Source organism: Dromaius novaehollandiae, unplaced genomic scaffold, assembly GCF_036370855.1.
Source record: "Dromaius novaehollandiae isolate bDroNov1 unplaced genomic scaffold, bDroNov1.hap1 HAP1_SCAFFOLD_37, whole genome shotgun sequence".
Lineage (NCBI taxonomy): Eukaryota > Metazoa > Chordata > Aves > Casuariiformes > Dromaiidae > Dromaius > Dromaius novaehollandiae.
Window position 1 is genome coordinate 838238 of NW_026991398.1, and position 27035 is coordinate 865272.

Below are 27035 nucleotides of genomic sequence, written 5' to 3' on the forward strand. Positions count from 1 at the left end.
GGCCTATCAGGTAATCAGGCACAACTGATCTCACAAACACCTTCTCTGCTCATGAGCCAGTGGCTGCCCTATCACATGCTGAGACAAAAGTGACCTCACAATCAACATCCAAGCCATGTGCCTGATGTTGGCCTATCAGGTACTGAGACACAAGTGACCTCACAGACAGTTTCCCACCCATGAGCCTGCTCCTGGCCCATCACCTGCAGACACAGAAGTGACCTCACACTCAGTGTGCTTCAAACTGGCCTTTCAACTTTGGAGCCTATCAGCCTGTCAGATACCAGCTCCCTCATCATCATCTTGCAAGCCTAGGTACCTGCTGCTGACACGTCAGCTTCTCAGATAGACATGACCCAGATGTGTGTCTGCTGCCATCCAGTCAGGTATTCAGGCAGAAGTGTCTTCATAAACAACATCTGTGCCATGAGCCTGCTCCTGGCTTATCCACTACTGAGGTAGAAATGATCTCAAAATCAGCATCCTAGCCATGGGCCTGCTGCTGGCCTATCAGGCACTCAGGCATAAATGACCTCACAGACAGTTTCCCACCCACATACTTGCTCCTGGCCCATCACCTGCAGACACACAAGTGACCACACAGTCAGCTGCATGGCACTGTGTCTCCTAAGGGCCTACAAGCTTCTGAGACACAATGATGTCTTAAAATACAGGCATGACACAATAGATATTTGCCCTGCCATTCAGAGGGACCTCAGCAGTCTGGAGAAATGGGCACAGAGGAACCTCATCAAGTTCCACAAAGGGAAATGGAATGTCTTGCTCCAGCACACACTGAGTGCTGACTGGCTGGAAAGCAGCTTGGCAGTAAAGGACCTGTCTGGGGGCCCTGGGAGGCAGCATGTAGCAGCATAAGCCAGCAACACGTCCACATGGCAAAGGCAGCCCATGGCTTCCTGGGCTGCATTAGGAAGAGCGTTCCAGCAGGGCAAGGGCTCTGTGCCTGCAGGCTCTGTGTCAGCAGGAGATGGGCCTGCTCTCTAATCAGATACTCATCAGATACTGGCCCATCATCTCATGAGGTACAAATAACCTCACAGTCATCTTCCAAGCTCACTGCCAGCTGCTGGCCTTTCAGCCTCCTGATGGACATGATGACCCAGCTATGTGGGTTTCTTTTCTCTCTGTGGAGAAAGGAGACACACTGGGATTTAGTCAGCATCCCAGCTGGAGATCCTGGCAAGAGCTCCAGAACCTGCAGGCCTCAACCAGCTCAGTGACACATTGCAGAGCATGCTCAGCTGAGGAGCATGTGGAAAGGTGAGGAACATAATTCTGAGGGGGCTTTCAAGTTATTTGCATGAAACAACTTCAGCTGAGCAAGCTGATTCTCAACTATAACCCATGAAGTGTTTCCTGCTGACTTGCAGGGAAGTGCTTGAGCATCACTACTCACTCTGGTATGCCCGCCTGGGAGAAGTGTTTTTAAAGCCAATTATTTTCTAAGGAAATCCTTTATCTTTGGAAGTTTCCTTATTTTGCCCATTTGAAAAGCTAATGACTGTGGCACTATTGCTTGAAAGGGTGCCTCTGAGAGCTCCACTGTGCCAAGACCTTTTCCCTGTTAACTGTGGGTGAAAAAAGTCCCACACGATCTCACCTGCTCTCTGAGGCCTCCTGCCCGATGTCAGCCCCTGGATGTTTTTTTCAGAGCTCAGGGCAGTGCGCAGGGTGCAGAGCACAGCGCAGAGCCCCGAAGCAGCGAGGCCTTCAGCAGGAAGAGCTCAAGACCCTCTCCCCCCAACTATAATTCACTGGATTGAAAGGGGGGTAATCGGATAGTTAAGTAATGGTTAATTGAGGGACACTACTGCATTATTAGCAAAGAGTTTCTAGGGTCTTGCTGCATGAGAAGAAAAGAGTATCTGCACCAGCTAGGTATATGGGCAGTATGCCCCACGTAGCCTCTGCTAGTAGGAGAGAGAGGTAACTGCTATGCCGCTAGCCTAAAAAAAAATGTGGTTGTACAGACCCCGGAAGTGTTAAATTCAAGAATCTCCAACAAGGAACCCTTTCTGAAAGATGACCTCTTGTACTACAAATACTCTAAGCTGCATATTTCTAGGTATTTCACAGTCTGTGTGGGATATCTGGCTGCAGATCCTGGCAAGAGCTTTGGAAGTTCAAGGCCTGAACCTCAGTGCACAGAAGGCAGCAGGCTGCCAGCATCCCTGGCTCTGGCCACCAGGGCAGCCTGGGCCCTGCGAGCCAAGTCACCTCCTCACCTCCCAGGGCTCCCCAGCTCCCCATCCTGGCAGCACTCCCCACGCACAGCACTGCTCTCTCCAGACACTTCCTCTCATGATAAGTACAAAGACACTGGAGCCACCACCCATCCCGAGCACAGGGCACCCCACCACTGTGACACACCAAACCTCTGACCCCTCGCCTCCCAGAGCCAACATGTGCCTCTGCAGCAGGGACACACAGGGCACAGCACCACACGTGGCAGCAGCCAGGGCACCCCCAGGGCCCCTAAACACACACAGACCAACTCTCCAGCAGTTCCATTCCCTTCCAGTCCTCCCAGACCTTCCAACGGGGACTTCCTCTGAACAGTCCCGAACAGCCCTGCCCTGCTCACTTCCCACCTCCAGGAATCCAAGGACAGAGATATCCTTCTGATCTGGGAGAAAAATCTCAGCAGCCCCCTGGTATTTTGATGGGGAAGAATATTCCGCAGCACACTAACACATAAAATCAGAGATTGCCAATGTCACTGCTCACACCAGCACTTCACACATTTAGCAGCGTAAAAATTCTAGCTGGACTCCCTCGCCCACCAGCAGCAGGCTGTAAGCCTGTACTTAGGAAGAAGTGCATGGTTAAAATCCACGTCTACATTCACCAGTGAACATCATCCACATTTTAAACATAGCAGTACTAATACATGATGAGGCAGTGGAATAACATTTGTGACAGATGGTGTGGAATATTATCTGCTTCTGCTTGATTTACTAGTTGCGTCTCTATACTGCTGTACAGCTCTTTGGGTGTCAATCCCTCCTCCCGGCACACTCACCAAACCCAGGAGTGACCTCACCACCACCATCCAAGCCATGGGCCTTCTCCTGGCCTATCAGCTGCTCAGATAGAAGTGACCTCATAAGTCCATACCCCCACCAGGTGCCTGCTGATGGCCTATGGGCTTCAGAGACACAAGCTGCCTCAAAATAACTTCCCCTGCCATGAACATGCTGCTGCCCTACCAAGTACTCTGACCCAGGAGCCCTCACAGTCTGCTTCCACACCCATCTGCCTGCTGCTGGCCTATCAGGGACTCCGGCAGAAGTGACCTCATCATCAACAGCCGAGCCACGTGGCTCCTGCTGGCCTGGCAGCTAGTGACCAAGAGCTGATTTGACACTGGGGATCTCCCGTCCCAGCTCTCACAGACAGCCGTGGCCTCCCTGCCCACAGCTCAGCCACTCAGGTATTGCTGCCTGCAGCTGCCCCTGCCTCCCCCAAGGCTCAGCCAGCTCCTAAACAGCCACCTGGACTCACCCCCATGGCCTCACAACGATCACAGTGCAGCAAAACACCCGCTACACACCAGTTACTGCCTCAAGAGAACATCAGCTCCTGCCTAGGTAGCACCTAAACCTGGCCTGTGAAACTCAGCAATTGCAGAAAGGCCTGCAAGTAATTCTGGGCAACATCTCCTAACAGCAGGATTGCATGGGAGCAGCAACCATGGAGCTGGAGACAGCAGGGCCTCATGGCCCAGGCAGAGGGAGAAGCCTTCCCACAACTCCCAAGTCTGGTTCCTGCCCCAGTGCTGAACACACCCAGCAAATCCTCCACACCCCCAGGACAACAAGCACTCTCCTGCTTGGGGCCCGGACACTCTGAGACACGGGGAAGGACTGCGGCAAGGGCATCTCAGCGGGGGAAACCAGCAGAGCCGGGATTCAGCAGCTCTGCAGCCCGGCCTGGGAGCAGGGCTAATGGCACCAGCCAGGGCAGCACTGGCCGCCCAGCAGCTGCCCAGGCCCTGCAGGAGCCCAGCAGCTCCCAGCACAGAGCTGCTCTGCAAACACCCTCCCGGCTGCTGCCAGGGCCGCAGGGCTGCGGCCCAGCAAGAGGCCCGGAGCAGCCGCAGCGGCTGGGGCCCGGCGGGACCTGCGGGGACAGCCTCTCTGCGAGCCCTGGAAACGCCCTGTTCAGGACAAAAGCGAGGCTGGGGCAGGGCCCTGGCGGGGCCACCAGCAGCCTGCTGCACTCCCATTGGCTGACGGAGCCATCAGTCCAACCCAGCCTGCCCTCCTCCCCTTGCTGGCCAATAGGAGGGCAGCATTGGGGACGATGCCATGGCAACACTGGAGCCCTGTGTGACCCTGCGGGCAGCCACCTCCCCTCCTCCACCCCCCCCCACGCAGTGGGGCTCCATGCTGTGGGCAGCAGCCCCGTGGCTCAGCAGCCCTCGCACTGTGCCCAGCAGGGCTGGGCTGTGGCCAGGCAGGGGCTGCTCTCTGCGGGGCTGGGCTGGGCCCCAGCACGTCGCTCCCCAGGGCTGAGGAGCCCCCGGGGCAGCCAGGGCCAGAGCAGCTCTGGGCCTGCCGGTGCTGGGCAGCAGAGGTGTGGGGCCGGGAGGGGGTGGGGGAGATGGCCCTGCTGGGCTCCCCCCAGCACTGCCCCCCACGGCTCAGAGAAACAGGCTTGGGGTCAGCAGGGCCTTGTGGTGTGGCAATGGCACCCCCACCTGTTCCCAAGCTGCTCCCCCAAACAGGCTGTCTTTTGGGTGCAGAGGTTTGACCCCAGTTTGCAGGAGGACAGGGGCTGTGGCCATCTGAAGATGGCATCTCTGAGCTGAAAGCATGCTCCGCCAAGCTGAAGGCAGAAGAGGATCCATGGGGAAGGAAGAGAGCTTCTCCCAAACAAATAGACACCTTAGGGTTGCCAGCAAGGGCATTTCCAGAAGGCTCTTGGGAGCCCCGTGAAACTGCAGACCACCCCAGCCTCTGGGAAGCAGCACCCCTTTCCTCTCAGAGCCAGATCCCAAACGGGGACCCAGTCCCAGGGAAACCTGGACCTGGATTGCCCCCACCCCCACAGGATCCTTTGGGCTTAGGGCCGAGCCCCAGCACCCAGGAGTCCTGGCTGCCACATTGTCCCCCCAGCCAGTCAGGACTCTACAACAAGGCTCTCTTGGCAGCCCCCACCCTGTCCAGCCACCCCCACAGCCCAGGATCCACAGCCCTTTTTACAGTTAACAGTCTCTGTGCAACCCCTCAGGAAGGAGCATCCAAAGCCCTTACCCTTGGTGGAGAGCTGCAGGAGCGCTGGGAACAAGGAACTGTGGTCTGGACTTATGGTGGTGGTCCATCAGTCCTCCACCTTGCTTGTCCTCTTGCCCTTGGCTCGCCTCTCCAGATGAGGAGGAAGGATGCTCTTCCCATCTCATTACACAAAACTCCTCTCTGATGTGCCCCTGCTCCTCTGCCTGTTGGTGAGGGGCCCCAGTGTGGCTCCCATCCCCTCTCCTTGCCCCGGAGTGGCTCCAAAGGGCAGTGGCAGGCAGCACATGAGCGGTGCCCAGCAGTGACCAGGCCTTGCAGGGTAGTGAGGGTACCCCTGTGGCACCAGGGAGACCTCTGTGTGAGGTGGCACATCCCACTATGACCTCAGCTTATGTCATCTGGGGGCTCAGGACGTCACTGCCATGGAGATGCACAGCCAGGGCAAGAGCAGAGAGAGTTCCCCTCATGTCCTGGAAAGCAGTCACTTCCTTTCACCCCAGTCATTTTCCAGAACTTGCTGATAAATCCTTCAGGAATGTCTCTAGATGGTGTCAAAGGCTGTGAAATATCTAGAATGGGGCACTGCAGAAGTCACTTCCACAACCCTGCACTGACAGGTCTCTGCACTGGGCAGACCTGTGTGGGAATCCAGGGCTTGAGGGCTGCTTTAAGGTTTGTCATTTTTTAAAGCCAGGGTCAAAGTCTTGTGGAATGAAACAGCACAAAGTGTGGCCATTGGCTGAGATGCTTTGGTGAGCCTCAAATCTGGTTTCTGCTGTGGTTTGCTCTTTTTGTAGAAGTAGGATGTAGGACCATATGGGACAGGACATGGCCTTCCTCCTTTAGGCACCAAAGTTTTTAAAAGTCCTCAGCAAGGTTCCTCCATCTGCAGTGCTGAAGATAGAATATGCCAGAGAAGAGCAAACGTTCCCTTAAGACACATCATCCAGGGGGCTTTCTCCAGGACCCTGGTCTCTGCCAGGCTCCACAGCCATGGGCCAGCCCAGGTAGCAAATTTGGGGGTTTTCCCGTTTCCCATGACTTTTGCACTGCTTTGCTTTTGGCTGAGCCTGGGGAAAGCTGTTTCTCATCTTTGACGTGAGTTGGTCCATGGTCTTTTCTGTGTCACCTCAAGGTAGTGCTTCTCCCTTGGGTACATTCCCTTGCACCCTGGATCCGCTCCAGGACACTGTCTCACTTGGGGGCTGTACAGCCCTGGCACCCTGCATCTCCCACATTTTTCACCCTGGGCATCTCAGGACATGCCCACACACTGCAGTGCTGCTGTCCAGGCTCCAGTGCAGAGCCTGTAAGGTGGTGCAGTGCTTCAGGACCTGCATTTGGGCTCATTCAGAAGTCTGTGAGGTGACCAGCTCCCACCTCTGCAAATCTTGCAGAAGGAAGATTCCATCCCCCTTGGATACTGTCAGAGATGGGGCTTTCCAAGTCCCTGCAAAAGGAAGGACTCCTTTACTTCTTTGGGTTGCTTCTCCAGCCCGTGGCACCCGCTCTGTGATGCTGTGAGCCCAGCTCTGCACCCTGAGGTCTCTGCCCTTTCTCTGCCCTGTCTCCTGGGTGTCTGCCCAAAGTTGTCTCTATGCACCAGGGCCATGGGAAGTGTTGCTATAGAGAGCTCACTTGAAGCTGTGACACATTGTGGAGCTGAAGATCTGACAGCGGCTAGTCTGGGACATGGCCATGTCCCCACATCCCCTCCTGCTCCTGGCCCAAAGCTCCAGGAAGGTCTCTGGGGAGAGCAGTGAGTTTGGTGTGGGTGGGTTGGGTTTCCCTTGACATGCCTGAGTCCTGCCTGGGTTGCTTTTCACACTCAGGAAAATCCCTCTTCTCCAGAGGCTTGCACAGTGTTTTCCAGACCTTTGTACAGAAACACAGCCTGGTCTGGGATCCCCAAGAGCAGCACAGCCCCTGGCACAGCCCAGGACCCCCAGGAGCCATGTGGCTCTCTCTCGTATGTCCACATGTCCTGATTAAATTGACAATTCCCGACATCCCCTTTACAGCACACTATCTGGGCACTGTAACACTGCAACTCCTTCAATCACTCTGCTCATTTCCATACCAAGCTGCTGATTTCCATTTCCGTGAGTTTAAAGCTTGTTCCATCTTTCAGTAGTTTGTTCCTCTAGGCAAGTCCTAAATTCTGTTTCTATCTAGCATTTCCTATCTATCCAAAAGATTTCTAGTCAGGCTGTCTGTTGTGGAAAGTGAACCTCGTTGGAGGCAGCTTGGACTTGGCATACAGTTAAGGAGTGTAATTATCTTTAAGGAGTGTAATTATCTTTATTTTTTATATATCAAGCTTTATTTTTTCTCTTGCAATTAAAAAAAAATCCTTGTGTGTCTATATGCAGCTAGTTCTGTAAGGCAAACAGGTGGGAATTGGGACATACGAGATGCAACATTCAGCTACAGACTTCAGTGGAATAAGGGTAGCTTTTAAACAAGGACGATGTAAGCTCCAGTTGACTGATGAGAGAAATGGCAGGGTTGGGGAGATGGAGAGGAAGGTTGTCCATACAGTGTCTGACCTCTGGGACACTGCTTTTCCTACATGTCCACACTTAAGAGACACTCTTTGATAGCAATTGGAGAATGTTGCTGTCACTTATTCTGAAAGCTGGATAATAAAATAATAATAGTAATAGTAATAGTAGTAATAATAATAATACTTTAAAAGCAGAAACACTTCTATATTTTTGAAGTCTCCATCTTTCCGCTACACTCCTGAAACTTCTCCATTTAGCCATGCAAGACTTGAAGAAAATTATAGGGAGAGGCATGGTTCATCAGGCCTTTTTGCATTTTAATGAGCCCCATGGTGTATTTGGTGCTGAGTCCATGAACCTCAGCTATTGCGAGGAGATTGAGCAAAATGTTCAAGTCAAAGTCAGAAGAAAATCCCAAACTTTTGTAGAGCGTTAATAGATCCCACTGAGGGCCATTACCAGCAAAGACTCACTGGGGGCTGATGAGAGCAGAAAATTGTAATCACCGATAACAGGTAGGCAAAGGAAATGTGCAGGTGGCTCTGATACCATGTTAACCCTTGGTGTGTTTTTCAAGCAAAACGTCCAAGCATGGACACTGAGAGCCTGGGAAGGGAGATCCTTTCCCCCACATGTTTTGCATGGCTCTTCCTGGGGGCAGCGTGCAGGTTGGGGTGTGCAATATTCATACAAGACAATGACATGAGCCCTCCTGGGCTCCCCAGGGGACAAGGGGACAGTGAGGCCCTGGTGTCTACTCACAGGCCTCAGTGGCAGAGACAACAGCTATAGGGGACAAAGACATCAGGTCTGTTGGAGGCTTTCAGCCTGTTTCAGGCAGTTGGCCTTCCTTGCTGCCCAGGCACACTGCTGTCTAACTAACCTGCATACTAACTGCTATGCAAGTATACTGTGGGAGAAAGTGTCAAAAGCCTTCCTAAAGTCAAGGTACACAGTGCTTTTAACACAGAAGGCCATCAGGTTGGTGAGGCATCATTTCCCCTCAGCAAATCTTTGCTGACTGTTCCCGTCACCTTCTCCTCCTTTGTTTACCTAGAAAGGGGATCAGAGAACACTCGGTCCATGACATACTCCTGTCACCCTTGCTGACCTATCTGGCTTAGCTGTGCAAGGAAGTTGTCCTCCACACTCTCCAGAATCCTCTTGTACTCTTTCTACCCTGCTGTGTTGCCCTCCCAGGGAATGCCACAGAGATTAAAGTCTCCCCATAAGAACCGGGGTCTGTGATCCACAGACTTCCTCAGGTTGCCTAATGATGCTTTTGTAGTTCTGCAACAGCTTGTGCATCTCCCCTTCCTCTTGTTTTGTGCCCCAGGCTTTGTGCATTTGTGTATATTTGGGGTGCAGAACCTCAGCTGTGGCACCAGGGCTGAGCACAGCATTGTTGCTGTGAAACCTGTTCCCCAGAGCCAAGGACACCATGTATGCAAAGGCCAAAGTTCAGCACAGAGACCTGCCGGCATAGCTAGCAGATGGCAATGTAATGATGATACGAGGCACCCACTAAGGTAGCAAACCCTGCAGTACCCAAGGCCAGAGAGAAACAGAGCTGGGCCATGCAGTCATGGCAGGAGAGGTGTTTGGTGCCTGAGCTGAGTCTGTAGCATCTTGGGGCCTGTGACGGAGGTGACTGGATGTCCAGGAATGACAAGGTGCCCCTGAGAAAGTGCCTGGGCCTGAACAGCCTGCGATCCAGCCATGCTGCAGCTGAATCATTAGCACAGTCCCTGTTCCTATCATTGGGAATCAGAAAAGGCTTAGGGAGAGGAAAACGAGCAGGGTTTGAGAGTCTAGGCATATGCTGGCAGACCTTGGTGTGAGGTGTCTTCCTGCTGGACACCCCATGCTTTTGACAGCCCTGCAGGCCTCTTGTCATTGCATTAATTCAAATATCTGCCCTGAATTACATGAGCTATTTGCAATGTTTAGAATCTGCATTTATTTCAGCTTCAGAGTGAGGGGAGCTCTTGCAGTAGTACACATCAAGTGTCATTTCAGATGGCCAAGGAGATTCACCACCTGGCCCCTAGCTGATGCTCCAGAAGGATGCAGGTCTCCTGGTTGCTCCATCAGAGCTAGGGGCACTCGCACACGTGTTGGACCACCTCTGGCACCTCGAATGTCCAAACGTGTGTGTGTGTGTGTGTGTGTGTGTGTGTGTGTGTGTGTGTGTGTGTGTGTAAACAATTGGCGCCCACCCTTCATCTCCATTGATCACAGTGGGAGCTTGGACAACGAGATTGCCTGCAGACACCCATTTTATGCACCCCAAAACCTGGGCAAGGGGAATCCCACCTCCTGTGAGTTTGTGGAGTGCACAGGAGGCTGAATGCCAGTCCATGCCAAGGGGCTTCTCAATGGGCATTAGATGTATTGATTTCTTCCTCTAAATCAGTCCCTGAAGCACAAGCCAATGAACTGGCTTCTCTTCTTTTGCAGGTGTCCTGTTTTCTTATGAGATGGGAGCAGGGCCTTCTAGAGTGAGACATTTCCACCTCTTTCAGATAACCATCCTCTGGGGAGAGGAACTGCAATCCTGAAATCAGTCTCTCTCCACTGTTTAGGGAGGGACCATTGGTGATTATTTTAGTGTCCTTCAGTGGACATTTCCCTTGGGTGACCCTGCTGCCTTTCAGGAACTGTCAGCCCTGGAGCCCCGGGAACATCTCAATGATGCACAGGGCACAGAGCAAGTCACGTCTTCAGCTGGGCCTCTGCTCGTGAGCTGGGCCTGACTCTTGGGACCACAGGAGCCCATGGCAACCTGGCAGGTGCTGCAGAGACACAGCTCTGTCCAGGAGCAGCTCCTCTTAAAGGAGCAGCAAGACTCAGGGCGCTGACTGTACGGTCCAGGATGAGAGGAGCGATTCAGAAGTTAAAGACAGTCGGGAACAGGAAGACAGCCAAGAGTTCACTGTGAGCAGAAATCTTCACCACCCTTGACACAGTAAGTCTCTGGCTCTGGCAACACTGCTGTGGTTCCCGGAGGGTGCTTCTGAAGCTGGCACCTTCCACAGCTGATAGGGTCTGTCAAGGCAGCTCTCCCAGCATCTCCTGTTTGGAGCAGGTGGTGCTTTAGAGCAGAGATTCCCAGCCACACTGTCAGATTGACAGGGCATCACAGCTACATTCTTCAGAGGGTGGTGCAGGGGTGTGAAGCCAGGGAGTGCACCCAGGTCTGCACGGGCTGCATTTCAGAGCAGTGTCCCTGCACCCCAAGGTGTTGTGCACCCTGGGGCAGTGACTGCTGCCTGTGAGGGTCAGCACTCAGCCTGCCCAGGGAACTCCTCATGGTGGTGCTGCAGGGAGAAGCTCTGCATGGAAGGAGCAATCTGCATCAGGGCAGGTTCCTTCTCCTGCTGAGAGGGTGCTGCATGGCTCAGGGCTGCTCTCAGCTCCAGATCACCCCCAGCACATTTTCTGAAGGGGACTTCTCCAGAGGAAAGTATATGCTGGTCATACCTGCAAAGGGCAGAGCTTCCCTGCCTGAGTCTGTGCTTTATCTCCCCATCCTTTGACAGGGCTGAAATGGAAACACAGTTGTTTAGTTAGGCAAAAAATTGTGACTCCTAAACCATTACACTAAGAGATCATAAGGTCTGCAAGGAACCTCAGCAAATCCCTTCAGCCACACCTCTGCCTACACGCAGCACCACCATAATGTTTATTAGCCTCCTCAGGGTTGGGCTTAGCTGCCCCTTAGCACCTGCAAACCTGAAGGTATCTGCCCCGGGACAGTGCCAGGTAGCAGCGGGATGATGCATGAAAGAGAGGAAACTTCTCACAGGAAAGGCTGTGGGAGGGTGGATGTGGGCAATTCCCTGACAGCTTCTGCAATGCAGATGCCTTCTCTTAAGCGAGCCCCTGTGTCTCCTCTGCCGCCTAGCAGAGCCTCTGCCCTCAAGGCCACAGCATCCAGGGCAGGAGACACCTCCTTTGCAGTCCAGCCTCCAGGAGAGCAGATGTGCATCTCTCCTGTACGTGCCCATTTTACCACTGCCTGACAGAGGGACTGAGAGCAAAACCTCCTCTGCAGGGGGATGTGCACAGCTGAGTAAGATGCAGGCTTTCCTGTGTGCCCATCTGGAGGTGTTTGCATGGGAGTGAGGGGTCCAAGACTCCCTCTAGTCTGTGGGTCTTTGGACCATGCAGTCTGTAGGGCTGGGGAATGCACCAAGTCTCCCTAAGGAGACATCCCCTTTTGGGTAATGCATGAAACCAAACACTTTTGCCCCTCAGGATTCTCTAGTAATGCAAAAAGCCAAGGATTTCTGTCCCTTCAATAGATGTGCCCCATGTGTGGTGAGTAAGCCCCTCTGCTACAGCCCTTCTTCTGCAGAATGGGTTATGAAGAGGTTGCAGACCCCTTCCCAGTTATGAGTAGGCTTAATCAGAGAGCGGATGTGGACACAGAGCTTGCCTGTACCCCCTGCCCCACAACCCCTATTGTGTCTGCAGGTGTGGTGCGGGTGGTAAACTGATGTGAGGAGAGGATCTATCTTAGTGGAACGGGGACCTCTGCAATGGGTCCTGTAAGCCCTGCTTTCATGGGCCTGTTTTCCTGCCTTGCACCGAGTGGGAGCTGGTGGTGAATGATTTGGATACAGACAACTGTTCAGAAGGGTGAAAGAGGAGGAGATGAATTCCTCCCAGGGTTCTTCTCTTGCAGAGGCTGATGGGCTGGACACTCATGTCATTTGTCCCTGCAGGACTTGGAGAGTATTCCCATGGGATCACTGCATGAAATCCCCCTCACTCAGCTCAGGGCATCCACCCCAGAAACAGCTTCCCCCAAACACATGTTGCTGCTTGCTCTCTCCATGTACCCAGTGTGACAGAGTACATGGTGAGAGCTAAGGAACTGAAGTTACAGATGAGTTTCAGATATGAAAAGTCAGTTTTGTTCTGGAGTCATACTTGTGGTTTGGCTGGGTACCAGGGCTACACTTGTGTGCACACCCAGAGCACTTTGGTCATTAGCTCCTTGCCTGGCCCGAGAATTTCCTGGCCAGTCATCTGCACAGATGAGAGAACAGGTTGTCATGAGGCAAAAGACCACCTTGAAACTAGGTGATTGACTGGAGCTAGGCAATTAAGTATTTGACCGAGAGTTATGGCAGCCCTGCAGGTGGGAATTTCTGAAGGTTCTAGAAATTCCCCCATGGCAAATCCTGCTGTGTCTAGTCCATTTTGTATGCTGAAATGTGTTGATAAACATCTTGGGTGGGGTGTCCCGAAGTGTCCTTGCTGCAACAGTGATCAGCTTGTGCATAGCTAAGATATTTGTAAAGAGTCAAAGTGTTCCTGCAGTAATTGTCACATACTATGCGGTTAAGGTGTATCAATAGCAATGAATTATGCCTGTGCTGGGTGGTCATGTGGGTCCCCAGCCAACTGGATTAGAGCTGAACCAACCAGGGGTTCAGGAGTCTCACCTAATCCCGCTGACAGCACTGCAAGGACACTTTGTCACTGCACAATGACTGACCATCCTGTTTTGATTCTGAGTGTCTGTGTAACAAGCAGGGCTGACTCCTCTGGAGCCCATGGACAGAGGACCCTGCTCCTCATGCTAGACTCAGAAATCACGGACCAAAGCACAAGTAGAGGAGATGAAGGAAGGTCCTGGTAAGGAGAAAGGACATGTGGGGAGCTGCTCTGAGAAATGCTGTGGGTTTTGTTCAAAGTCAGTCCTAACTTGTCAATATCTTTTGCTCCCTGCACAGTCTCCCATAGCCCCAAGGAAGCAAATGTCCAACAGCAGCTCCCTCAACGAGTTCCTCCTCCTGGCGTTTGCAGACACCCGGGAGCTGCAGTTCTTGCACTTCTCGCTCTTCCTGGGCATCTACCTGACTGCCCTCCTGGCCAACGGCCTCATCATCACAGCTGTAGCCTGCGACCACAGCCTCCACACCCCCATGTACTTCTTCCTCCTCAACCTCTCCCTCCTCGACCTTGCCTCCATCTCCACCACTGTCCCCAAATCCATGGCCAATTCCCTGTGGGACACTAGGGCCATTTCCTACTCGGGATGTGTTGCCCAGGTCTTCCTCGTTTTCTTCTTCTTTGGAGGAGAGTATTCCCTTCTCACAGTCATGGCCTACGACCGCTTCGTTGCCATCTGCAGACCCCTGCACTATGGGACCATCATGGGCAGCAGAGCTTGTGTCAAAATGGCAGCAGCTGCCTGGGGCAGTGGTTTTCTCAATGCTCTCCTGCACACTGCTAACACATTTTCCATACCACTCTGCCAAGGCAACACAGTGGACCAGTTCTTCTGCGAAGTTCCCCAGATCCTCAGGCTCTCCTGCACAGACTCTTACCTCAGGGAAGTGGGGCTTCTTGTGGTTAATACCTGTTTTTTCTCTGGGTGTTTCGTTTTCATTGTGGTGTCCTACGTGCAGATCTTCACTGCTGTGCTGAGGATCCCCTCTGAGCAGGGCCGGCACAAAGCCTTTTCCACGTGCCTCCCTCACCTGGCCGTGGTCTCCCTGTTTGTCAGCACTGTCATGTTTGCCTACCTGAAGCCCCCCTCCCTCTCCTCGCCAGCTCTGGATCTGATGGTGTCTGTTCTGTACTCGGTGGTGCCTCCAGCAGTGAACCCCCTCATCTACAGCATGAGGAACAAGGAGCTCCAGGAGGCTCTGAGGAAACTCATTCAAGTGGTAGTAGTTCAGCAGCAATAAGCTGCTCATCCCTCTTCACAGGTGATTTCTAATTTTCTCAGACAACTCTTGTGCTTTGGGCATTCTCCCTGTGATAATCATGTTTGTACAGAAGTGTTTGAATTCATCCCACTTCTCCAGAGGCACAAATCCTGTCTGTCTGACCCAGAGGCCTTCTGTGAATGTGTCCGTCACTGTGTCAGAGCTGGCCTGTCTCTAATAAAAGGGGATTTTCTTAGTGCTGTGTTTGGAAGTTGGTTTCTTCTTCCAAAACTAGGGCCAAGAGTTCACTCAAGGACTTTCACCCTGAAAAGGACTGTTGCTTTCTGGCAGGTCTCCTTGGCCTCAAGGCAATGAGCTCATGGGTGCTGTGTTAGGGAATGAGGGCTGCATTCAGCTCTCACTTGTGGGTGCCCAGTGCTCCTGGAGGTGCTGAATGGTCAAGCGGTGTCTGCCTGGGACTGTCTGCCCTATGACAGGGCTGGTGACAGATGCTCACAGTGGGGACCCTGCAGGCAGAGGGAAGGGAGCCTGCAGAGTGGTTCATGTCACCTTCAATGAAAAACCCTGGGCTGGATCTCGGGACACACCTGAACACAGTATCAGCCGTTTGAAACGTCCTGTGATTGCTCAGAGCATCATCCACAGCCACAGACCCCTTGGTAGGGGGTTGTCAGGTGCAATGATGCCCGTCCAGCTGGGTCTGCTTCCCACCCTGACCACCATGGCCAGTGCGGAGTCACCCCGTGGCCCTGGGGCACCACAACCCCCTTGCTCTGCAGAGCAGCACTGCCAGCTCAGGGCTCTGTGGGGAGCACAGGGGAGGCTCCAGGAATGGCCAGGCAGGCCAGCACTGATGCACTCCCTGGGGACAGGCTCTCTGGGGAGCAGTGACCTCCCTGGAGAAGAGGAAAGGAGCAATTGTGTTCTTGCAAGGAAGAAAAATGGAGAAATCTATTCCCATGTATGTCAACTAAGGGCAGGGGGTGGTGAGCAGAGGCATTTCTACACCTGCTCTGAGCTGGCTGCCTCCCACCTGCAGTCCATTTTCCTGGACTGGAGAAAAGTGGGGACACACTTTCGCTGCAGAGCTGGTCACATGGGGACTTGCTTTAGTTCAACGAAATGACATTCTGAGTGTAGTGGCAGGGCTGGCAGGCACTGGGGCCTTCTCCCCCGGTCCAGGAGCCGAGACCTCTGCCCAGTGCTAAGAGGCTAAAAAGAAAATTTTAGGTGCAGGGAGAAAGGCAGAGAAATACTGCAAGTCTCCTTCAGGCTAGACGTTATGGGATCTGCTTCTGAGGGCATTTCAAAGGAGATCATGATGTGACTCAGGTCCCTTGTGAGCCACACATTGGGGGCATCTCATAGTCTTCAGTCACCCAGGACTTTCAGGTCCCAGAATGAAATCTTTGAGTTCCAGGAAACTCCCCTTTGGTTGGGAGGGGTGTCTCAAATCCTGCTGCCCTCTATCGCACAAGGGTGGCCAGGAAAAGACTCTCCTTCCCCCAGGTGCCACTGGAAGGAATGGCCTTGCCAGAGAAGGGGGAAAATCCGCCTGTATTTGGAGATGTTTGCTGGTGGGACTCCTGGCCTTCATTCCCCCTCTTTTGATTTGTCTCCACTTTCTTCCACCACTTCTCCCACACGAATTTATTTGACACTGTGAGGTGTGTCCTGGGCACATCATGCCCATGCCATGAGCAATCAGAGGAGGCCGTATCCACGGCTCAGGGATCGGGATCCTTGGCAGCTCAGGATGGTCTATCTCTAGATAGGTTAGACAACAAAGATGGATTCTGTCTCTAAAAAGTCATAATCCTGTCCATGCATCTAGAGATAGAGTAAATAACGGGTCTCCCTGGAGCTGCCTCCCTTAAGCAAGTCTGGGCACATGTGGCTCCAGCCACTTGGTGACTGGCAGAAATGCCTAAATCCCCCCACACACACCTTTTTTTTTTTTAACTTGTTTTAAAACATTTCCTGTACCGGGGACATTGATCATATTGTTGTCTCAAAGGTCAGTAGTCTGCCAGTAGTCTGCCCTTTCTTTATCCTGCTTCTCTTTGGCCGAGGCTGCCAGGATATTTCATCTGTCCCACTGCACTCGCCCTGCTGCCTGCACTCTTGCTAATACAACCCAGGATAAGGGTGGCTGTCGGTGCTACAAGAACAGCCTGAGGACTCCTTGTCAAATTGCTGTCCACCAGGCCCCCCACATTCTTTCCTACAAAGCTGCTTTCCAGCCAGTCAGCCCCAGCTTGCCCTGCTGCAGGGGATTATCTCATCCCAGGGACAGGACTTGGTTGAACTCCCATATCACCAGCCTGTTGCTGCCCCTCTGCTTAGCAGCCCTGTCCTCCAGCAGGTCAACCACTCATAGCAATTTGGCATCATCCATGAACTGGCTGAGTGCACTCCATCCCACCATCTAAATCATTCATAGTGACAGACAGCATTGCAACCAGTATTGATCTCTGAAGAACATCCCTGGTAACCATTAGTCAGCTGGATCTTGCATCACTCCACTCATTGAGCCAGGTGGCCTCCAGCTCATTTCCCACACCATCCATTGCTTACTCCTCCGTCCCACAGCTCCCCAGTTTGGCTACAAAGATGTTATGGAAGACCATGTCAAAGGCCTTCCTAAATTCAAGGAGTGCATGCACTGCACTCCGCTTGTCCACACAGCCAGTCATCCCATCACAGAAGGCAGCCAGATTGGTCAGGCACAATTTGCCCTCGATGACTTCAGGCTGGCTGTTCCCGACCCCTTCATGTGGCTGGAACTAGCTCCAGGAAGATTTGCTCCCCAAGGACTGAGGTGACGCTGATCAGCCCATCACTCCCCAGATCCTCTTTCCTGTCCTTCTTGAAGATGGATGTAATGTTTGGCAGGCAGGAGGGGAGGGCGAGGGGCCGGGCAGCGGCTGTGGGGCTGTGCCAGCTCCTGCTGCATGACTGGTGCCTGCAGTGTGGAGAAGAGGGACAGAGGACGAGGCAGCACGGGGGTGGTGGCAGGTTGGCAGGGGCAGGTCAGCAGGGGCCAGTGGGGGCTGCAGTGAGGGCTTGTGCCCATGCCACCCTCCCAGCAGGACAGGGACACACAAGGAGTGTGCTCTGCCTGTTGTGGTGCTCAGGGCAGCTCCCCAAGGAGCACAGCTTTGCCTGAGGGACCTCTTGGTCCTTGGCCTTGGCTCCAGCACAGCTGGAGCAGGAGCAAGAGCCTGTGGGCCAGGCCAACATCCCCCTGGCACAGTCCCTGTGACAGCCTTTGGTGTCCCGTCCCCCCACAGCCCTCCTGCTTTGGCAGCCTCCACAGTTTCTGCACCTGGCCCAGCCCTGGCCATGTCCCACGCAGGGGTCAGCACACAGCCGTCCCCAGGGCCTGCTGGGGTCTGGGCCAGGACAGAGGCTGCCTAGGCCTGGCTCTTCCCCTTGATACAGGCACTGAGCCCAGCAGGAACGAGCTGGCCGCACAGCAAAACTCGCCCATTAACCTGGGCTGTGCAGCCAGGACTGCAAATGGCCTCCACTCTCCTGCACCCGGCATGTCTTGCTTCCCCTCCACAGGACCTGGCTCTGCCCCACAAACCCACCGGTGTGTGTCCTCACCCCAGGGAGTGCATCAGTGCTGGCCTGCCTGGCCACTCCTGGAGCCTCCCCTGTGCTCCCTGCAGGGCCCCGAGCTGGCGGTGCTGCTCTGCAGAGCAAGCGGGTTGTGGTGCCCCAGGGCCATGGGGTGACTCTGCACTGGCCGTGGTGGTTGGGGTGAGAAGCAGACCCATCTGGACGGGCATCATTGCACCTGACAACCCCCTACCAAGGGGTCTGTGGCCATGGATGATTCTCTGAGCAATCACAGGACATTTCAAATGGCTCAGGCTCTGTTCAGGTGTGTGCCGAGATGCAGCCCAGGGTTTGTAAAAGAAGGTGACATGAACCACTCTGCAGGCTCCCTTCCCTCTGCCTGCAGGGTCCCCACTGTGGGTATCTGTCACCAGCCCTGTCACAGACAGTCCCAGGCAGATACCGCCTGACCACTCAGCGCCTCCAGGAGCACTGGGCACCCACAAGTGAGATCTGAATGCAGCCCTCCTTCCCTAACAGCACCCCATGAGCTCATTGCCTTTAGCCCATGGAGAGCCCTGGAAAATCAACAGGCACTTTCATGGTGAAAGCCCCTGAGCGCATTATTGGCTCCCGCTTTGGAAGAAGAAACCATTTTTCAAGCACTGAGGAAATCCCCTTTTATTAGAGACCGGCCAGCTCTGACACAGTGACAGACACATTTACAGAAGGCCTCTGGTCAGACAGACTGGGTTTGTGCCTCTGGAGAAGCGGAATAAATTCAAATATCTCTGTATTGTGCCTCTGATTATTATCACAGATACAATGCCCAAAGCACAAGAGTTGTCTGAGATAAATTCAAGGCACTTACAAGGAGGGATGCGCAGATTATTGCTGCTGAACTAATGCCACTTGAACCAGTTTCCTCAGGGCCTCCTTGAGCTCCTTGTTCCTCATGCTGTAGATGAGCGGGTTCACTGCTGGAGGCACCACCGAGTACAGAACAGCCACCACCAGATCCACAGCTGGGGAGGAAATGGAGGGGGGCTTCAGGCAGGCAAAGATGCCAGTGCTGACAAACAGGGAGACCACGGCCAGTTGAGGGAGGCACATGGAAAAGGCTTTGTGCCGGCCCTGCTCAGAGGGCATCCTCAGCACGACTGTGAAGAACTGCACGTAGGACACCACAATGAAAATGAAACACCCCAAAGCTAAACAAAGACCAACCACAAGAAGCCCCACTTCCTGAGGTAGGCGTCTGAGTAGGAGAGCTTGAGGATCTGGGGGATTTCACAGAAGAATTGCTCTACTGCATTGCCTTGGCAGAGTGGTATTGAAAATGTGTTAGCAGTGTGCAGGAGAGCGTTGACAAAACTACTGCCCCAGGCAGCTGCTGCCATTTTGACACAAGCTCTGCTGTCCAGGATGGTCCCATAGTGCAGGGGTCTGCAGATGGCAATGTAGCGGTCATAGGCCATGATAGTGAGGAGATAAAACTCAGCTGAAATTGAATGGAGAAACAAAAAGACCTGGGCAGCACATCCTGAGTAGGAAATGACCCTGGTGTCCCACAGGGAATTGGCCATGGATTTAGGGACAGTGGTGGAGATGGAGGTGAGGTCAAGGAGGGAGAGGTTGAGGAGGAAGAAGTACACAGGGGAGCGAAGGTGGTGGTCGCAGGCTATGGCTGTGATGATGAGGCCGTTGCCCAGGAGGGCAGCCAGGTAGATGCCCAGGAAGAGCGAGAAGTGCAAGAGCTGCAGCTCCCGTGTGTCCGCAAACCCCAGGAGGAGGAACTCGTTGAGGGAGCTGCTGTTGAACATTTGCTTCCTTGGGCTGTGGGGGAATGTCCAGGGAGGAAAAGACATTGACAAATTAGGAGTGACTTGGAACAAAACCCACAGCATTTCTCAGAGCAACTCCCCACATGTCCTTTCTCCTTACCAGGAGGACCTTCCTTCACCTCCTCTACTTCTGCTCTAGTCTCTGCTTTCTGAGTCTGCCATGGGGAACAGGGACCTCTGTCCATGGGCTCCAGAGGAGTCAGCCCTGCTTGTTACACAGACACTCAGAATCAAAACAGGATGATCAGTCATTGTGCAGTGACAAAGTGTTCTTGCAGTGCTGTCAGCGGGATTAGGTGAGACTCCTGAACCCCTGTTTGGCTCAGCTCTAATCCCGTTGGCTGGGGACCCATGTGACCACCCAGCACATGCCTAATTCATTGCTATTGATGCACCTTAACCTCAGAGTATGTGACAATTACTGCAGGAACACCTTGTCTGGACTATTAACAAATGTCTTAGCTGTGCACAAGCTGATCACTTTTGGAGCAGGGACACTTCACCCATGATGGTTATCAACACATTTCGGCATACAAGTTGGACTAGACACAGCAGGATTTGCCACGGGGGAATTTCTAGAACCTTCAGAAATTCCCACCTGCAGGGCTGCCATAACTCTCAGTCAAACACTTAATTGCCTAGGTCCAGTCAATCACCTAGTTTCAAGGTGGTCCATTGTCTCATGACAACCTATTCTCTCATCTGTGCAGATGACTGGCCAGGAAATTCTTGGGCCAGGCAAGGAGCTAATGACCGCAGTGCTCAGGGTGTGCGCACAAGCGTAGCCCTGGTACCCAGCCAAACCACAAGTATGACTCCAGAACAAAACTGACTTTTCATATCTGAAACTCATCTGTAACTTCAGTTCCTTAGCTCTCACCGTGTGCTCTGTCACACTGGGTACATGGAGCTAGCAAACAGCAACACGTGTTTGGGGGAAGCTGTTTCTGGGGTGGATGCCCTGAGCTGAGTGAGGGGGATTTCATGCAGTGACCTCGTGGGAATACTCTCCAAGTCCTGCAGGGAGAGATGACATTAGCATCCAGCCCAGCAGCCTCTGCAAGAGAAGAACCCTGGGAGGAATTCATCTCCTCCTCTTTCACCCTTCTGAACAGTTGTCTGTATCCAAATCATTCATCACCAGCTCCCACTCGGTGCAAGGCAGGAAAACAGGCCCATGAAGGCAGGGGTTACAGGACCCATTGCAGAGGTCCCCGTTCCACTAAGACAGATCCTCTCCTCACATCAGTTTACCACCTGCACCACATCTGCAGCCACAATAGGGGTTGTGGGGCAGGGGGTACAGGCAAGCTCTGTGTCCACATCCGCTCTCTGATTAAGCCTACTCATAACTGGGAAGGGGTCTGCAACCTCTTCATAACCCATTCTGCAGAAGAAGGGCTGTAGCAGAGGGGCTTACTCACCACACATGGGGCACATCTATTGAAGGGACAGAAATCCTTGGCTTCTTCCATTACTAGAGTATCCTGAGGGGCAAAAGTGTTTGGGTTAGTGCATTGCCCAAAAGGGGATGTCTCCTTAGGGAGACTTGGTGCATTCCCCAGCCCTACAGACTGCATGGCCCAAAGACCCACAGACTAGAAGGGGTCTTGGATGCCTCACTCCCATGCTAACACCTCCAGATGGGCACGCAGGAAAGCCCGCATCTTACTCAGCTGTGCACATCCTGCAGAGGAGGTTTTGCTCTCAGCCACTGTGTCACACATCTCCCCTCCTGGAGGTCAGGCTGCAGAGGAGGCGGCTCATATTCTGGATCCCTTGCCTTGAGGGAAGAGGCTCTGCTGAGTGGCAGAGGAGACACAGGGGCTGGCTCAGGGCAAGGCACCTGCATTGCAGAAACTGTCAGGGAATTGCCCACATCCCCCCTCTCCCCCATAGCCTTTCCTGTTAGAGGTTTCCTCTCCTTCATGCATCATACTGCTGCTGCCTGGCGCTGTCCCAGGGGCATCTCCATATTTGCAGGTGCTAAGCAGCAGCTAGGACCCGCCCTGAAGAAGCTAATAAACGTTTTGGCTGTGCTGCTCATAGGCAGAGGGGTAGCTGAAAGGATTTGCTGAGGTTCCTTGCAGACTTTTTGATCTCTCAGTGTAACAACAGTTCAGGGCTTGCAGTTTCTTGTCTAAACCCAGCACCTCTGTTTCCAAACCCGTTCAAAGAAGGAAAGCTTAAGCACAGACTCAGGAAGGAAAGCTCTGCCCTTTGCAGGTTTGACCAGCATATACTTTCCTTCTGAAAAGTCCCCTTCAGAAAATGTCCTGGGGGTGAGCTAGCACTGACAGCAGCCTTGACCCATGCAGCACCTCCTCAAGAGGAGAATGAACCTGCCCTGATGGGGGTCCCTCCTTCCACCCACAGCTTCTCCCTGCACCACCATAGGGAGTTCCCTGGGCAGGCTGAGTGCTGACCCTCACAGGCAGCAGACTCACTGCCTGGGTGCACAACACCCCAGGGGCGCAGGGACACTGCTCTGAAATGCAGCATTGGGCAGACCTGGGTGCACTCCCTGGCTTCACACCTCTGCACCACCCTCTGAAGAATGTAGCTGTGATGCCCTGTCAATCTGACAGTGTGGCTGGGAATCTCTGCTCTAAAGCACCACCTGCTCCAAACAGGAGAAGCTGGCAGAGCTGCCCTGACAGACCCTATCAGCTGTGGAAGGTGCCAGCTGCAGAAGAAACTGCCAGGAACCACAGCAGCATTGCCCTGCAGCCAGAGACTTACTGTGTCAAGGGCGGTGAAGATTTCTACCTGCAGTGAGCTCTCAGCCATCCTCCTGTTCCCGACTGTCTTTAACTTCTGAGCAGCTCATCTCATCCTGGTGCCTGCAGGCAGTGCCCTGAGTCTTGCTGCTCCTTTAAGAGGAGCTGCTCCTGGACAGAGCTGTCTTTCTGCAGCTCCTGCTAGGTTGCCATGGGCTCCTGCAGTCCCAGGAGACAGGCCCAGCTCAGGAGCAGAGGCCCAGCTGAAGATGTGACTTTCTCTGTGCCCTGTGCATCCTCGAGATGTTCCTGGGGCTCCAGGACTGACAGTTCCTGAAAGGCAGCAGGGTCACCCAAGGGAAATGTCCACTGAAGTAAATGAAAATAATCACTGATGGTCTCTCCCTAAACAGTGGAGAGAGACTGATTTCAGGATTGCAGTTGATCTCACCAGAGGATGGTTATCTGAGAGAGGTGGAAATGTCTCACTCTGGAAGGCCCTGCTCCCTTCTCAGAAGAAGACAGGACACCTGCAAGAAGCCAGTTCATTGACTTGTGCTTCAGGGAGTGATTTAGAGGAAGAAATCAATACATCTAATGCCCATTGAGAAGCCCCTTGGGATGGACTGGCATTCAGCCTCCTGTGCACTCCACAAACTCACAGGAGGTGGGATTCCCCTTGCCCAGGTTTTGGGATGCATAAAATGGGTGTCTGCAGGCAATCTCCTTGCCCAAGCTCCCACTGTGATCAATGGAGATGAAGGGTGGGTGCCAGTTGTTTACACACACACACACTTTTGGACATCCGAGGTGCCAGAGATGGTCCAACACGTTTACCAGTGTCCCTTGCTCTGATGGAGCAAGTAGGAGACCCCCATCCTTGTGGAGCATCAGCTAGGGGCCAGGTGGAGAATCTCTTTGGCCATCTGAAATGATACTTCATGTCTACTACTGCAAGAGCTCCCCTCACTCGGAAGCTGAACTATATGCAGATCCCAGCATTGCAAATAGCTCACGTAATTCAGGGCAGATACTTGATTTAATACAATGACAAGAGGCCTGCAGGGCTGTCAAAGGCATGGGGTGTCCAGCAGAACCACCATGCTTCTAGCAGGTACAGCATGGCATCTAAAGGAAGACCAGGCCCTTTTGGAGTGGTTGCTGGGCAAGTGCCCCAGGGCATCTCAGCTTTCCTACCTGTGCCCAGACAATGCATCCCTACCACTGCCTTTAGGCAAACTCCATGCCATCTACATCTGAGCATGCTGCATAGATGGAAGGCACATCACACCAAGGTCTGCATGCATATGCCCAGACTCTCAAACCCTGCTTGTTTTCCTCTCCCTAAGCCTTTTCTCATTCCCAGTGATAGAAACAGGGACTGTGCTAATGATTCAGCTGCAGCATGGCTGGATTGCAGGCTGTTCAGGCCCAGGGACTATCTCAGGGCCACCTTGTCCTTCCTGGACATCCGGTCACGTCCATCACAGGCCCCAAGGTGCTGCAAAGTCACCTTGGGCACAGATGCTACAGACTCAGCTCAGGCACCAAACACCTCTCCTGTCATGGCTGCATGGCCCAGCTCTGTTCCTCTCTGGCCTTGGATACTGCAGGGTTTGCTCTCTTAGTCGGTGCCTCATATCATCATTACATTGCCATCTGCTATCTACGTCAGCAGGTCTCTATGCTGAACTTTGGCCTTTGCATACATGGTGTCCTTGGCTCTGGGGAATAGGTTTCACAGCAACAACGCTGTGCTCAGCCCTGGTGCCACAGCTGAGGTTCTGCAGCCCAAATATACACAAATGCACAAAGCCTGGGCCACAAAAGGGGAAGGAGAAAATGCACAAGCTGTTGCAGAACTACAAAAGCAACCTGAGGCAACCTGAGGAGGTCTGTGGATCACAGACCCCGGTTCCTATGGGGAGACTTTAATCTCCCTGGCATTCCCCGGGAGGGCAATGCAGCAGGGTAGAAAGAGTACAAGAGGATTCTGGAGGGTGTGGAGGACAAGCTCCCAGCACAGCTAAGCCAGATAGGTCAGCAACGGTGACACCTTCCTGGACCTGGAACCTGCAAACAAGAAAGAACCGAACAGGGATGTGACAATCAGTGTCAGCCTTGCCTGCAGTGGCCACGAGGTACTGGAGCTCCTGTTCCTGAGGGGAGTGAGGAAGAAGAGCATCAGAGTCCAGATTCTGAATTTCAGAAGAGCAGCCTTGGGCCTGCTGGGGAGACTGGTTGAGGAATCCCTTGGGAGGCAGCTCTGAAGGGCAAAGGAGCTCAGGAAAGCTGGCAGGTCTTTAAGGCAGCATCCTCCAAGCTCAAGAATGACCCATACTGATATGATACCCAGGAGGACAAGCAGATATCCCAGGAGACAGGGTGGCTAAATGCACAACTGAACAACAGTACAAAAAGGCAGCACACAGGAACGGGCAGCAGGGAGGGGCTGCAAAGAAGGATTTCAGAAATATTGTCCAGGGAAGTGGGGAAGTGGTTAGGAAAGCCACAGCTCCTCTAGGACTGATGGTTGCAAGGGATGTTGAGGGCATGAAGACGATCTACTGTTGCCTCACTAAATAAAAGGTTAAGAAAAATGTGGGTGCCTGGATGAATGTGGCAAGGAATCTGGTATCAGCTGATGCAGATAGGTGTGGGGAACTCAATCCCTTGGCTTCAGGCTCCACCAAGAAGGTCTCCCAGGCCATTGTGCCTACAGTAAGGACTCCCAAGGAGAAAAACAACCTGCAATGAAGGAGGGTAGAGTCAGGAATTATTTGCAAGAGCATGAAACTATGGGACTGGATGGGCTGCAGCCAAGGATGCTGAGAGAGCTGGTCTCTATCTAGCAAGGCCTCTCTCTATCACCTTGGAAACCTGTGGAGGCTCAGGAAGGTCCTAATGCCTGCAGAAAGGCCAATACTGCATCCATCTTCAGAAAAGGCCAAAAGGACGATGCGGGGAAGTACAGGCTGTTCAGCTTCACTTTGATCAGGAGAATGTCATGGAGGAAGTCATCTCTGGTCCCATTTCTGGGTAAATGAAGGAGAAGAAGGTGACAGGGAACAGTCAGCATAGATTTACTGAGGGTAAATCATGCCTCACCAACCTGATGGCCTTCTGTGTTAAAAGAACTGTGTTTGTGGCCAGAGAACAGTGAATGTCAGGTACCTTGACTTTAGGAAGGCTTTTGACGCTTTCTCCCACAGCATACTTGCGCACCAATTAGGACTTTATGATCTGAATGGGTAGACAACCAACTGGCCAAATAACTGGTTGCATGAATAGGTTCAGAGGGTGGTGGTGAATGGGTAGTTCTCTTCCTGGAGGCCAGAAGAGAAATGGAGCACCACAGGGCCTCTACTGGGGCCTGGACTGTTTATCACCTTTATGAATGATCTGGAGGGGACAACTTTCATCCTCTTTGTAGATGACCTCAAACTGCATGGGACCAGTGTTATGCTTGAGGGCTGCCTTTGAGAGCGATCTAGGCAGGCAGGAGGAAAGGGCTGTCAGGGATCTCATGACATTCAGCAAGGACAAATGTCAGGTTCCAGCAGCTGGGACAGACCAACACCCTGCAGAGAGACAGGCTGGGGACTGAATGGCCATGAAGAAGCTCTGCTGAGATGGAAACAAATATTTTGGCATACAGAAGGCCAACTATGAGACAGCAGTGTGCCTGGGCAGCAAAGAAGGCCAACAGCATCCTGGGCTGTATGAATAGGAGTGCGGTCAGGAAGCCAAGGGAAGGGCTTATCCCCTTCTTCTTGGCACTTGTTAGGCCACATGTACAATACTGCATCCAGTTTTTGGCCCCCCAGTACAGGGCCCCGCCCCCATACAAGGAGGTCCTCAGGAAGACAAAGCTGGGCTCTCCATAATGGTGCATGGCAGAAGGATGAGAGACAACAGCCATAGTTTAAAACCAAAGAGGAACAGGCTGGAGAGAAGGACAAACTTTTCCACTGAGAGGATGGTCAAGCGTTGGAACGTGTTGCCCAGAGAAGCTGTGCCGTCTCCATCCCTGGAGGTTCTCAAGACTGGATCAAGGCCTCAGAAACCTGGCCTGACCCCAAAGCTGACCCTGCAGTGAGCACAACATTGGGCTAGAGGCTTCGTGAGGTCCTGTCCAGCCTGAAAGACTCGCTGGTTCCTTCCCCTCTGGATCTATTCTTGTCAGTGTTAGGGAAAGCACCCAGTTCTCGTTGACCATGGAAGTAAGTCAGACACAAGTATGATCAGATGAATTAGCTTGCCTGTCCTGCTCCAGTCAGAGATGTGCAGAGGCAGGGCTGCTTCACAGGTACCCCAGAACAGCCCTGATCACTCCTTTGCCTCACCTTTTATTGTGTTTGTGTGTGCTTTACTCCTTCCAAGTTCTACCCTCTTACCAGCCTCATAACCTCCCGTACAAACTGCCCACCTCTCTTTACCCTCTCCT